This window comes from Arachis duranensis, chromosome 6 (assembly GCF_000817695.3).
Source record: "Arachis duranensis cultivar V14167 chromosome 6, aradu.V14167.gnm2.J7QH, whole genome shotgun sequence".
NCBI lineage: Eukaryota > Viridiplantae > Streptophyta > Magnoliopsida > Fabales > Fabaceae > Arachis > Arachis duranensis.
Window position 1 is genome coordinate 60,484,505 of NC_029777.3, and position 13,611 is coordinate 60,498,115.

The window sequence follows — 13,611 nt, forward strand, 5'->3', positions numbered from 1 at the left end:
GAGATTGTTGGTATGAAGCAAGCTATGGTCATCTTGTAAATCCCAGTCAGGCGGATTTAACTGGATTAAGAGATTATTGGTTTAAATAAAGATAATAAAATAAACAGAAAATAAAGATAAAGTTACTCATGTAATTCAATGGTGGGAATTTCAGATAGGTGTATGGAGGTGCTGTGTTCCTTCTAAATCTCTGCTTTTCTACTTCTTCCTTCTAGTTTTTCATCACTCCTTTTTATGGCAAGCTATATGTAAGGCATCACCGTTGTCAATGGCTACATCCCATCCTCTCAGTGAAAATGGTCCAAATGCTCTGGCACAGCACGGCTAATCATCTGTCGGTTCTCAATCAGGTTGGAATAGAATCCAGTGATTCTTTTGCGTCTATCACTAACGCCCAGCCTTTAGGAGTTTGAAGCTCGTCACAGTCATTCAATCTCGGAATCCTACTCGGAATACTACAGACAAGGGTAGACTTTCCAGATTCCCATGAATTCCGCCATCAATTCTAGCTTATACCACGAAGATTCTGATCAAGGAATCTAAGAGATATGCGCCCAGTCTAAGGTAGAACGGAAGTGGTTGTCAGTCACGCGCGTTCATAGGTGAGAATGATTATGAGTGTCACGGATCATCACATTTATCAAGTTGAAGTGCAACGAATATCTTAGAACAGGAATAAATCGAATTGGATAGAAGATAGAAGTAATTGCATTAAAACTTGAGGTACAGCAGAGCTCTACACCCTTAATCTATGGTGTGTAGAAACTCCACCATTGAAAATACATAAGTGAAAGGTCCAGGCATGGCCGAATGGCCAGCCCCCAGATCTAAGAACTAAATGTCCAAAGATTGAATAATACAATCAAAGGTTTCTAATAAACTAGTAAAAAGTTCTATTTATACTAAACTATCTACTAGGGTTTACAGAGGTAAGTAATTGATGCATAAATTCACATCCGAGGCCCACTTGGTGTGTGCTTGGGCTGAGATTGATCTATCCACGAGCTGAGGCTTCTCTTGGAGTTGAATGCCAAGTTGTAACGTGTTTTGGACGTTCAACTCTGGTTTGTGACGTGTTTCTGGCGTTTGACTCCAGAATGCAGCATGGAACTGGTGTTGAGCGCCAGTTTATATCATCAAATCTCGAATAAAGTATGGACTATTATATATTGATGGAAAGCTCTGGATGTCTAATTTCCAACTCCGTTGAGAGCGCGCCATTTGAAGTTTTGTAGCTCCATAAAATCTATTTTGAGTGCAAGGAGGTCAGATTCTAACAACATCAGCAGTCCTTTGTCAGCCTCCTATCAGAGTTTTGCTCAGGTCCCTCAATTTCAGCCAGAAAATACCTGAAATCACAGAAAAACACACAAACTCGTAGTAAAGTCCAGAAATGTGAATTTAGTATAAAAACTAATGAAAACATCCCTAAAAGTAACTAGATCATACTAAAAACTACCTAAAAACAATGCCAAAAATTGTATAAATTATCCGCTCATCAATTTACTAGAAAGCTTTCGATCTTAAATAAATTGGTTAGTTGTCTTGGAAAAGAAACTCTCCATAAATGGATCTCCTCTGAGCCTTGGAAAAGGGATGAGGAGATCATGCTAGAATTGCTTTCTCATGTTGGACCAAATTGGGGTTTGGATGGATATAGTGACATGTAATCCTACCAACACTTTGATTTGGAAATACATGTGGTATAATCAGTGACCATACTTCATCTCTTCTCATGAGAAATTAAATCAAGGAATTGGGCAATTGTTCAAGCTTAGAAAGATTGGGTTGTCAAGAAATTGGGATCCAATCACTTAAGATTGCCAAGGAGATCAATGAATGCATTGATTGAGGAAGAAATGAGAATGAACTTGATCTGGAGAATGCAACATCTCCTAAGCCCAATGAATCCCCTATTTTTGATCTTACCTATTCTCTTTACCTTCTGCCATTTACTTTTATGTTCATCTCCCCAAATCCCCATTTAAGATTCTGCAGTTTACTTTCTGTAATTTACTTTCCGCCATTTATTTCCAGCATTTACATTTTCTGTCATTTGCTTTCTCGCCATTTAATTTTCTGTAATTACCAACTCAACTTCTACTTAGCTCAACTAGAACATTCCTCCAATTAAATTTGCTTAACCAATCAATCCCTGTGGGATTCGGCCTCACTCTATTGTGAGTTTTTACTTGACGACAATTCAGTATACTTGCCGAAGAGAAATTTGTTGAGAGACAAGTTTTTGTGCATCAAAGCTGTGTTCAAGAATAAAAAAGAACTGAACTAGAAAAGTCAATAATATCATCTGGATTCTAAATTCCTAAAGATGCCAACCATTCTGAGTTTCAATGGATAGTGAGATGCCAAAACTATTCAGAAGCAAAAAGCTACTAACTCCCGCTCATCTGATTGTAACTAAGCTTCATTACAAACTTAGAGATTTATTGTATCTTACTCTTCTTTTTATCCTACTGTGCTTTTAGTTACTTGTGGACAAACAACAATTTAAGTTTGGTGTTGTGATGAGTGGATATTTTATACGCTTTTTGGCATCATTTTCATATAGTTTTTAGCATGTTTTGTTTAGTTTTATTAAGTTTTTATAGGTTTTAGTGTTAAATTCACATTTTGGATTCTACTATGAGTTTGTGTATTTTTGTACAATTTCAGGTATTTTCTGGCTGAAATTGAGTAGCTGGAGCTAAAGTCTAATTCAAATACAGAGAAAGCAGTGCAGATGCTGTCTGGATCTGACCTCCTTGCACATGAAAGAGCTTTTCTGGGGCTACAGAAGTCCAAATGGAGCGTTTTCAATGACTATAGAAAGTTGACTTCTAGAGCTTTTCATTAATGTATAATAGTTTATACTTTGCTTTAGATTAGAAGGCAAAAAACTGGCGTCCAGCGCCAGCCTCCTACCCCCTTCTAGGCATCCAGAGCCCAAGGAGCAGAGACTAGCGTCCAAACGCCCAAAGAGGACCTCCTAGCCAGCATTCAATGCCCTAGAGGCCTCATAGCATGTGGATCTCATCAAAGCTCAGCCCAAACACTCACCAAGTGGGCCACAGAAGTGGATTTTAGCACTAAAAAGACTATTTTACCCTTACTAATCATTAGGTTTAAAGTAGAAGATCACTTTCTGTTAAGAGAGCTTCGCCTATCATTCAGCATATTTTCATTTTACACATTGTATTTTTCTATCAGTATGAGTTTCTAAACCTCCTAGGTTAAGGGGAGGAACCATGCAAAGTCCTATGAATTAATAAAAGTATTACTATTTCTCTTCGATTCGTGTCTGATTTAATTCTAAGATGTAAACTCGTTCTTCAACATGGTGAATAGGATGATCAGTGACAATCAGCTCTGTTCATCATACTATAACCGCGTGCCAGACAACCACCCGTGTCTACCTGGGTTCGTATGAATACGTGACTAGAAAGCGCGAACCACCAGCTTGATTATACATCTCTCAAATAGCTAATCCACGACTTTGATGGGGACTTCTCGAGACACCACTTCAGCCAATTTTCGAGGAGATTAGGGTCTCTGTGGTAGAGGCTAGAACCTAAAGAAGCAGCATTCTCTGATCTGGAAGATCTGACCTTGTGTGTTGCGTTTTGAGTAGGATCGCCAAGAGAATTAACTGCTAGAGCTTCACTGTTGTTCAGATTGGATGACCACAGCCAATGGCGTTTGATCTGAAATAGAGGAGATTGATGACCACGGCCAATGGCATTGATCACATATAGCCTGCCATAGAAGAAATCACTCGCATGCAAAGGAGACGGTAATACCAGAGGTAATTCAAAAAGACAAAGCAACTCCAATCCTTAACCATATTCCTATTACTGATTGCCCTTGTATTAATCCAACAACCTTCTGAGTCGCCTGACTAAGACCTGCAAGATAACCATAGCTTGCTTCAAACCACAATTCTCATGGGATCGACCCTTACTCGCTCAGGTATTTCTTGGACGACCCAGTGCACTTGCTAGTACAACTATACGGAGTGTGGGGATTCGGGCACCAACCCCCCATTCTTTCACATATACAACTCGGACGACGGCTCCCAAACGTTAACTAGGTCGAAGACCACTCTCCTCGAATGTTTGGGCCTTCCATTTGAGCCCAATCTACCTATTCCAGGGTAGCCATGTAACAATAACCATATCAAGATATTAATAATAGTTAAAAAATTAAATTAATATCATTTAAATCGTATTTTTTTTAATGATAACTATAAACGAGATAATTATGAACATATGTAGTTTACACTATAAATGAGATATGTGTATTTTCTAAAACTCCACATTTCTTGTTTGCAAACGAAATAAAGCCAAATAAAAACGGCACTTATCTCGTTTACACAGTAAATCAAATACATTCATAATTATCTCGTTTATACAATAAATGAGATAAATAATATTACCTAAATTAGTAACTACCTCCTAAATTATATATATTAATAAATAAAAAATTTAATTTATTTATATAAAAAATATTTTCCAGTACATATATATGTAGTATGAATTTTTGTACACACCACCTTTTTTACTTGGAGAACATTATGTATAATTGTATATTATTTTTGTCTATTATACTTTTTACTTGACAAAAATAGTTGATAAATAACATTTTTTTATACCGTAAAAAATATACAAATTATTTATATTTTTGCTTCGGTTTAGATGTTTTGTTACAACGGAAAAAAAACTCTTAGGATGCTTTTTGACGAGACAAAAGAGAAGCGACTAGGGAGGTAGGGTGTGTTTGGATTAATGTTTGGAGTATCAAAATGTTCGTTTAGTTTTTTTGAAAGCTTTATTTTTTTGTTTGGCTGTTTTTTCTTTCTCTAAACGTAAACTTGATTGTACCCTTCAACCCACGTTTACTAAAAACTACAATTTCTAGCTTTTGCATTCAACTTTTCACGTTGGACTGAAATTTATTTCTATGTACCAATTGTCTCCTATATTATTTATATGATGAATTTACTTCTATGTACCAATTGTGTCCTATGTACCAAGTTTTTTATAATATTATTTCACTAATACTCTTTCATGCATATTTTTATTTTTTTTATAAAATTCGTATTATTTTTTATTTATATAAATATTTTTACCGCTATTTTTATTTTTTTTTCTATGGAATATTTTTTGCTTTGAATATGATTCTATTAATCCTATTAGAGTACTAAAGAGTACTTACAATAATAAAAAAATATTAAAATTTATTTAAATATCTAAAATAAAATTATAAAATAATATAAAATAATTATTTAGATTCATGTCCTTTTCTGTATATTTTCATCTAAAAGTGATTTTAAATAATGTAATCCAAACAATATTTAGTTTATTATAATCCATTTTGAATAAAAATCACCAAACATAAACCACATTATTACCAACTCACTTTTAATCAAAATCAATTTTGCAAAATCAATTTTATACAAATCTCTGTTTACAAATGGTAATTCAAACACACACGTAGTCATACTAAATTACTAATGCATGATTGGTGCGGTAGAGTGCGTGGTTTCTTCAATAGTGGTAAAATGAAGCAATTTGGACATGTATTTTATCAAAATGGATATTGAAACAAGAAAAGAATATTATAGTCTTAGTGCCTTTAAAGATTAATTTCATCTATTAAATTACCAAGTAGGATACACATTAGTCTTATAGGCTGCTTTATTTTTGTCACCTCACTTCAGTATATATTTTTGTACAAGACTTTGCAGTTATGGGTTGATGGAAGAATTGGAAAGTCGGGGTCTTGATAATGATGTGATCAGACTTATGGAATGGTGGAAGTGGTACTTGCAAAAATACTCTGACGCTCAAGTCAGAATGAATCTAAATGGTAGGATTTAAGTGAGGATGTAACGTACCTGAGGGAATGATTGGCTCCCTTTATACAGTTTATCTTGTTATCTTATTTTGTCTAGTTGGCTAAGATAAAGGAGATTTTTAAATATGAATGTTAGTTCGACAGTCCGTGTTTGGGAGGTTGCAAACCTCATATGGGAAAGCGGAACGTTATCTTGTGTTTTGAAGGTTTTTGCGCCCTTTGGCCGGTTGTTTTGACATTTCTGTTACGGCAGCTAATTTCAGTTTTCCTTTGTACAGGAATTCGAGAATTCATGGACGATGCGAAGCCATTTCCGTATTTGTCCGTTACGTTTCTCGTTGGTGAGATTTTATCCGTTACGCTTTCCAAGGCATCATAATGATGCTTATTGGGAAGAGAGAGCTTTGGATTTTCTATTTCTGACACCCTTCCTTCCGTATTTCTATTTGAATCATTGGGGGTTTTATCTTCACTATAACTGCTTCATATTCCATTTTCCTTACTGTTTTTCACCTCTCCCTATCGAACGTTCTCAACAGATTTTTTCACTGTATCTTTGGCTTTGGTCGTTCAAGCTTTTCGAGGGTATGTGGCGCTGCATTCCCTATGTTCGTTGTTACTTCATTGTTTCCCTTTGACTTTTGATAATAGGTTGGTACCTTTACCTTGCTTTGCTATTTCGTACATTGTTTTGCTTATATTTCTTCCTTTTTGGGTGTTTCTTTGTGCTGTAGTAGGGGAAACAGGGGGTGCCACTGTTTTAAAATGACTTAGAATTTTAGTAGATTTTAGTATAGGATTTTGTGTTCTTCTATTTTTGGAGAGTGTGCTGATGGTAGTGCCCCTTTGATTATAGGTGTGGTTCGGTGAAGGGCAGTTCAGGAGAACCTATGTCCAGTCTTCTCGGCTAGGGGCGTACCAGATTGTTACCATTGGGTAACTTCCGACATTTCTGGTACACCTTCTAGGCTGGATAAGGACGACCTTCAAAAACATCGGGATGAGGGGGCTGTATATGCAGCAGAGGCGAGGCAGAGCGTCAATATGAGCTTGTGCACACTATTGAAAACGAGAGAGTGTGTTACCTCAATCTGGACTCCCTCGAATTCCCGACTGGATGTGGGTTCATGGACCTCTATTCACAAAGTTGAGGATTCGGCTACCTTTTTGATGAGTTTGGAATTCACTACCCACATATAATGAATCCGTTCTTTGGCAAGCACACCAAATTGTCGTCAAGTAATAACCCACAATGGAGTGGGATCGTATCCACATAGATTAATTGGATTAAGCAAGAAATAGTTGATTAATTATCCTAGTTAGACGATTCAATTTTGAATGATAAGCAACAAGAAAAGTAAATGACATGAAAGTAAAGGAAAATAATAAAGTGCAAGAAAGTAAATGGCAAGGAAATTAAAATACAAGAAACTAAAGTGCTGGAAATGTAAAGTGCAGAAAATGTAAATAACCACAAAGTAAATAAAAGAAAGAAAGATAAAATAAACACTGGGATCAAGAGATATTGCATTCTCTGGATTAATTGATTTCATCTCATCTTCAATCATGCAACTCATTGACCTCTTGGCAATCATGATTGGTTGAGCCCCAATTCCTTGGTGACTCAATCTCTCAAATCTTGATCAATAGCCAATTCCTTGGTCTAATTTCTCATGAGAAGAGATGAAGCTTGTTCCCTGATTATACCACACATCCTCATAGGTCCAAGTAGAGGGAGGATTACATGTCACCATATCCAAACACCGAAACCTGAATCCTACTCAAGTGTGAGAAATAATTTCAAGCATGTATTTATGTTTCCTCTTACAAGGTTCCCATAAAACCCAATTGCATTCAATCTCTTTTCCAAGATAATTGAATGCTAGAATGAAGAACAAAATCCTTTCTAGTAAATCAAAGAGAGATGAATAGAAGAAGAAGAAAAAAAGCAATCAATCCATTGAAAAACAATAGAGCTCTCTTTCCCAATTGAAAGAGTTAGTAATTCACAACTAAATTATTTACAAAGTAAGAAAGAAAAGAGGAGAAATTGATGGTGAACGGAGAGGGTCCTAAGACTTCCCCCAATCTAGCATACCTAATTCTATGAAACTAAGGCCTTTAAATAGGCTCTCCAAAACTACAAACTTAAATGAAATTAAAAGCAAATTACAATGAAATGAAAGTAAACTATTCTAGATGCTTCTTGTGGCCTTGATTTATTGATGAGTGTGGCTTGAATGAGAGTTAGAGTGGGCTTGGTTGAAATTTGGAGGCTGTAGGGAGAAGTTGGCGTGTGGTTCCAAGTGCCACTCCCACTTGATTTTGTCCTTTGGAGTATGACCCACTTTGCAACGTTGAACGTATGGAGTTGGTTGGGCCTTAAAATGAATGTCCACTATAAAGTGTTATATATTATTGGAAAGAGCTGGATGTTAGCTTTCCAACGCTTTTGGAATCAACTCATTTGGACCTTTATAGCTCAAGTTATATCCATTTGAAGGTGAAGAGGTCAGTCTGTCAGGTAGCCCAGCGTGCCACGCCCACTTCTGGCGTGCCATGCCCAAAACTAGCGTGTCACACCTCAATGATGCACTAAAATCTCCTCTCTGGCCAATAGAACCGGCGTGCCACGCCCAAGACTCCAAGTGGCACGCCCATTATGAAAATAAAGCTGGCGTGCCACGGCTTCGATATCAAGTGGCACGCCCAGCTTCTGTACCGCTAAAATAATGTTTTAATGTTCACCCTAGAGTGTTATATATCGTTGGAAAGCTCTTGATGTCAGCTTTCCAACGCAACTAAGATCACCTCATTTGGACCTCTACAACTCATGTTATGTTCCTTTGAAGATGAAGAGGTCAGGCTGGTAACTCACCAGTGACGTGTTTTTCTCCTTGTGTTTTTGTGGTCAATATCTTCCTCAACTTTAGTTTCAATTATACAGTGTTATATATGATTGGAAAGCCCTGGATGTCTACATTCTAGTGGAACTGAAAACATTCCATTTGGAGTTGTGTAGCTCAAGATATATTTATTTGAATGTGAGGAGGTCAGGCTGGCATATGCCCCGGCGTGCCACGCCAGTTCTTGGCATGCCACGCCCATAGTGGGGCTCAAAATAACTCCTCTAGAACTTAAGCCTGGCGTGCCACGCCCCTAGCATCAAGTGGCACGCCCTCTTTGAGACTTGGCTTCACAATCTTAGTGTGCCATGCCCATAGCACCAATGGGCACGCCCTCTTTGAGATTTGACTTTGAAAGCTTGGCGTGCCACACCCAGAGCTTCAAGTGGCACGCCCATTGTGTTGTGTTAAGCAAACTGATGAGCGGATAATTTATATGCTTTTTGGCATTGTTTTTAGGTAGTTTTTAGTATAATCTAGCTACTTTTGGGGATGTTTTCATTAAGTTTTATGCTAAATTCACATTTTTGGACATTACTATGAGTTTGTGTGTTTTTCTGTGATTTCAGGTAATTTCTGGCTGAAATTGAGGGACCTGAGCAAAACTCTGATAAAAGGCTGACAAAAAACTGCTGATGCTGTTAGATTCTGACCTCCCTGCGCTCGAATGGATTTTCTGGAGCTACAGAACTCCAAATGGTGCGCTCTCAATGATGCTGGAAAGTAGACATCTAGAGCTTTCCAGAAATATATAATAGTCTATACTTTATTCGTGATTAGACGACGTAAACTTGCGTTAAACGCCAGTTCCATGCTGCATTCTGAAGTCAAACGCCAGAAACACGTCACGAACCAGAGTTGAACTCCAAAAACACGTTACAACTTGGCGTTCAACTCCAAGATAAGCCTCAACTCGTGTAAAGATCAAGCTCAGCCCAAACACACACCAAGTGGACCCCGGAAGTGGATTTATGCATCAATTACTTACTTCTGTAAACCCTAGTAGCTAGTTTAGTATAAATAGAACTTTTTACTAGCGTATTAGACATCTTTGGTCTCAGTTTTATTTTATTATTCATCTTAGGAGACTATTGATCACGTTTTGGAGGCTGGCCATTCGGCCATGCCTGAATCTTCATCACTTATGTATTTTCAACGGTGGAGTTTCTACACACCATAGATTAAGGGTGTGGAGCTCTACTGTACCTCGAGTTTCAATGCAATTACTACTATTTTCTATTCAATTCTACTTGTTCTTATTCTAAGATATTCATTGCACTTGAACATGATGAATGTGATGATCTATGACACTCATCATCATTCTCACCTATGAACACGTGACTGACAACCTTCTGTTCTACTTTAGACCGGGCGTATATCTCTTGGATTCCTTAATCAGAATCTTCGTGGTATAAGCTAGAATTGATGGCGGCATTCATGGGAATCCGAAAAGTTTAACCTTGTCTGTGGTATTCCAAGTAGGATTCTGGGATTGAATGACTGTGACGAGCTTCAAACTCGCGATTGTTGGGCGTGATGACAAACGTAAAAGAATCAAGGGATTCTGTTCCGACATGATCGAGAACCGACAGATGATTAACCATGCTGTGACAGAGCATTTGGACCATTTTCACTGAGAGGATGGGATGTACCCATTGACAACGGTGATGCCCTACATACAACTTGCCATGGAAAGGAGTAAGAAGGATTGGATGAAAGCAGTAGGAAAGCAGAGATTCAGAAGGAACACAGCACCTCCATGCACTCATCTAAAATTCCCACCATTGAATTACATGAGTAACTCTATCTTTATTTTCTGTTTTATTTATTTACTATTCAAAAACTCCATAACATTTATTATCCGCCTAACTGAGATTTAGAAGATGACCATAGCTTGCTTCATACCAACAATCTCCGTGGGATCGACCCTTACTCACGTAAGGTATTACTTGGACGACCCAGTGCACTTGCTGGTTAGTTGTGCGGAGTTATGACTAAGTGTGATTCATGTTTGAGAGCGCTACCAAGTCTTTGGAGCCATTGTTGATGATCACAATTTCGTGCACCATGTTTTTGGCGCCGTTGCCGGGGATTGTTCAAGTTTGGACAACTGACGGTTCATCTTGTTGCTCAGATTAGGTAATTTTCTTTTTTGTTTTATTTTGAAAAAAAATTTCAAAAATTTTCAAAAAAAAATTTATCCCTATATTTGAAAAAATTTTTAATTAAAAATAAATTATTCTATGGCTTCAGAATTTTTAAGAATGGATTCTAGAGTTTCATGAAGCATGTTGAATCCTAGCTGGCTGTAAAGCCATATCCAAATCCTTTTGGAATGAGGCTTCAACAAATCATCACAATGCATGTAATTCCATCCTAAAGCTGGCTGACTATGAAGCCATGTCTAACCCTTAGATTGGAGCTTTAGGCTAACATTGAAAGATTCCTGGAATCCTTATTAAAAATTTTGAATTTCTTGTTTTCTTTTTTCTATTTGTTTTTCAAAAAATATAAAATAAAATTCAAAAAAATCATAAAATCAAAAGAAAAAAAGAAAAAACAAAAAATATTTTGTGATTCTTGTTTGAGTCTTGGGTCATGTTTTAAGTTTGGTGTCAATTGTATGCTTTAAAAATATTTCTTGCATTTTTCAAAAATTCATGCATTCATAGTGTTCTTCATGATCTTCAAGTTGTTCTTGGTAAGTCTTCTTGTTTGATCTTGATGTTTTCTTGCTTTGTGTCTTTTATTGTTTTTCATGTGCATCTTTGCATTCATATTGTCTAAGCATTAAAGATTTCTAAGTTTAGTATCTTGCATGTTTTCTTTGCATCAAAAATTTTTAAAAATATGTTCTTGATGTTCATCATGATCTTCAAAGTGTTCTTGGTGTTCATCTTGACATTCATAGTGTTCTTGCATGCATTATGTGTTTTGATTCATAATTTTCATGTAGTGAGTCATTTTTTATGTTTTTCTCTCTCATAATTAAAAATTCAAAAATCAAAAAAATATCTTTTCCTTTTTCTCTCAAAATTTTGAAAATTTGAGTTGACTTAGTCAAAAATTTTTAAAATTAGTTATTTCTTGTAAGTCAAGTAAAATTTTCAAATTTTAAAAATCTTATCTTTTCAAAACTTTTTTCAAAAATCAAATATTTTTCATTTTTTATTAATTTTAGAAATTTATTTTTTTAAATTATTTTTCAAAAATCTTTTTCTTAATTTTATCTTTATTTTTGAAAATTATGCTAACAATTAATATGATTGAATCAAAAATTTGAAGTTTGTTACTTTCTTGTTAAGAAAGGTTCAATCTTTAAATTCTAGAATCATATCTTTTAGTTTCTTGTTAGTCAAGTAATTAATTTTAATTTTAAAAATTAAATCTTTTCTAACCATATCTTTTTAATCATATCTTTTATATCATATCTTTTTCAAAATTTTATCTTTTTTCAAAAATTTGATTTTAAAATATCTTTTCTAACTTCTTATCTTCTTATCTTCTTATCTTTTCAAATTTGATTTTCAAATCTTTTTTAACTAACTATTGGACTTTTTGTTTGTTTCTTATTTTTTTCAAAACCACCTAACAACTTTTCTCTCTCTAATTTTCGAAAATACCTCCCTCTTTTTTCAAAAATTCTTTTTAATTAATTAATTGTTTTAAATTTTAATTTTAATTTTATTTCTTATCTTAATTTCCGAAAATCATTAACTCCTTTTCAAAATTATTTTCGAAAACTTCTATCTCTCATCTTATTCTATTTATTTATTCATTCACTAACACTTCTCTTCATCTCAAATCTCTGCCCCTATCCTCACCTTTGTGTTTGGATTTTCCTTTCTTTATTCCCTTTCTTCTACTAACAATAAAGAACCTCTTTACTGTGACATAGATGATTCCTCTTCTTTTTCTATTCTCTTCTCTTTCATATGAGCAGGAACAACGAAAAAGGCATTCTTGTTGAAGCTGATCCAGAACCTGAAAGGACTCTTAAGAGGAAACTAAGAGAAGCTAAATTACAACAACCCAGAGACAACCTTGCTGAAATTTTCAAACAAGAAAAGGAGATGGCAGCCGAACCTAACAACAATAATGCAAGGAGGATGCTTGGTGATTATACTACACCTACTTCCAAGTTTGATGGAAGAAGCAGCTCAATCCCTACCATTGGGGCAAACAATTTTGAGCTGAAACCTCAACTAGTTGCTCTAATGCAACAAAACTACAAGTTTCATGGACTTCCATCAGAAGATCCCCATCAATTTTTAACTGAGTTCTTGCAGATCTATGAGAATGTAAAGACGAATGGAGTAGATCCTGAAGTCTACAGGCTCATGCTTTTCCCTTTTGCTGTAAGAGACGGAGCTAGAGCATGGTTGGACTCTCAACCTAAAGATAGCCTGGACTCCTGAGGTAAGCTGGTCACGGCCTTCTTGGCTAAGTTCTTTCCTCTTCAAAAGATGAGCAAGCTTAGAGTGGATGTTTAGGCCTTCAAACAAAAAGATGGTGAATCCCTCTTTGAAGCTTGGGAAAGATACAAGCAGATGACCAAAAGTTATCCTTCTGACATGTTTTCAGAATGGACCATGATAGATATATTCTATTATGGTCTATCTGAGTTCTCTAAGATGTCACTGGACCATTCTGCAGGTGGATCCATTCACCTAAAGAAAACGCCTGCAGAAGCTCAAGATCTTATTGACATGGTTGCAAATAACCAGTTCATGTACACTTCTAAGAGGAATTCCGTGAATAATGGGATGCCTCAAAGGAAGGGAATTCTTGAAATTGATGCTCTGAATGCCATATTGGCTCAGAATAAAATGTTAACTCAGCAAGTCAACAT

General features: G+C 35.9%; 1 non-coding gene across 1 annotated transcript; it reads right to left on the reverse strand.

The window, feature by feature from the left end:
* Window positions 1-13,231: 13,231 nt before the first annotated feature.
* On the reverse strand, window positions 13,232-13,335 carry LOC127740402 (small nucleolar RNA R71). Its single transcript, XR_008001079.1, has one exon. It is a non-coding gene; the product is annotated as a small nucleolar RNA R71 (small nucleolar RNA).
* Between the last annotated feature and the right edge of the window lie 276 nt (window positions 13,336-13,611).